This window comes from Echinops telfairi, unplaced genomic scaffold, assembly GCF_000313985.2.
Source record: "Echinops telfairi isolate 266 unplaced genomic scaffold, ASM31398v2 ScPeMD7_1;HRSCAF=3_0, whole genome shotgun sequence".
Taxonomy (NCBI): domain Eukaryota; kingdom Metazoa; phylum Chordata; class Mammalia; order Afrosoricida; family Tenrecidae; genus Echinops; species Echinops telfairi.
Window position 1 is genome coordinate 47,911,915 of NW_022103896.1, and position 1,970 is coordinate 47,913,884.

Sequence of the window (1,970 nt, forward strand, 5' to 3'; positions counted from 1 at the left end):
ATCAAAACAACCACGAGATACCACCTAATGCCCATTCCTATAGCCCAGTTTGAAAAAACTGAGAACCACAAATGTTGGAGAGGGTGTGCTGATATAGGAACTCGTATCTGTTGCTGATGGACTTAAAAATGCATACAGCCACTGTGGAAGGCACTGTGACGATACCTAAAAGATATGGCAATTGATCCACCATCCGCCCCAGCATATGACCAGGCACATACCCCAAAGTAGTAAGAAACAGATCAAGAGCAGACATTTGCTCCCCATGTTCATAGCAGCATAGTTCACAATAGCAAGAAGCTGGGCACAGCCTACATTCCCATCAATAGAAGAGTGGATGAAAGACTCTGGTATATACTCACAATGGAATACTACTTATCCCTAAAAAACAGCAATGAAACCGTGAAACACCTCAACCCGCGGAGGGCTCTGGGAGACACTATGCTGCATGAAGTTAGTCAAGCACAAAAGGGCAAATACTGTCTGAGCCCACTGGAGTGGGAACAGGCAGCAGAACAGACACAAGCTGAAGCTTGTAGGCCATCCAGTTTTCTGGCCGTGGACCACTGAGCCTGCTAAAGATGCAGACCAGTGCCCATGAAACACATGCCACTCACTACTGGTAGCTATAGGGTAGGTCCCTTGGCCAGAGGGTACCTCACAACAGCTGGGATCAAATGAACGGGGGAGAAGGGGGGATGCTGTCTGCTGAGTGGTAGTCATGTGGATCTGGGATGAGGTCCCCCAGAGAGGGAGACCTCCCTGTCAGAGGGATGAAGTTTATTGATGGAAAGGACTGCATGGAAGTGGGGAGAGGGAATGGCCAAGTTTGGAGGGGAACGTAGGTGCATGTCTCGAGGGTAGGGAGGGAGGACTGACCTCCAGGTGTGGTGAGGAGATAATAAGGATGCTCTTTGGAACATTCAGTGGGGAGAGCATTTAGTGGCATGCAGAGGGTGGGCAGAATTGACATAGGGCATCTGGGGTAGACCAGGAACCCAGGCCAGGAACCGTAGAGCAATGGGACACTGAATTCTGCATCTTCAGGGTGCACAGCATGCTCCAGAAGCTGTATCAGTGAGACCCCAGAGGAGAACCCCACTGGGTGGACTGGACTCTACTTCAGGCACACTTGTAAACTGAGGGCTTCAGTAAGAGAACGTATAGTGTCTGAAGAAGCAGAAGACAGCTATACCAAGAACAGTGCACTGTGGGTTGGTGGACAAACCAGGTCTTGCTACATCAAAGCACTGTATGCAGTATTAAGAGCTATATTCCAGCAGTCCTGTGTCGGCTATTCTGTTATATTTTGCTTATGTTTGTGTGTATTAGGGTGTATCTCAAAGATGTGCCCCCATTGGTGGTCACCCTCTTGAAGCTGTGTTATTGTTCCTCTGTTTTTCGGTAAATGAAACCCAGTAAGGTTGAGATGAAAAAGAAAACAAAACAAGGGCTTGGGGGAAGGGATGATAGAAAGGGGTAGGGGAGATAAGAAGGAGATGACCTCAAGAAGCCCAGAAAGGACAAGTATGTTTGGAGACTGATTATGGAAGCAATTGTACAATTATATTTGACATGATTGAACAATGGAATGATATGGCATACATATTGATTCCCAAGGTATATCAAATTAATTTTCTTAAAGCATAGATCCAAGAATAAGTTCTAAGCTTACACTAAACCCTAGCTTCAGCTTAAGAACAATTAGTTCTTACATCATGGCCCTGCTCAATACTGATCTTCATAAAATGAAGAATCTATAGAATCTAAAGTGTTCTATAGCAAAGTGTGGTAAAGAAAGTAGATAGTCCCCGGCTATCAATCAGAATAGTGTCTGGGGTCTTAAAGGCTTGTATTCAAACAAGCAGCCATCTAAGCAAGGGTTCAACTAAGTCCACACAGTAGAAGCACACCAGCTTGTGTGATCCAAAGATGACAATTTCAAAGCTCGAATAAGGTGAAAAGAAAAG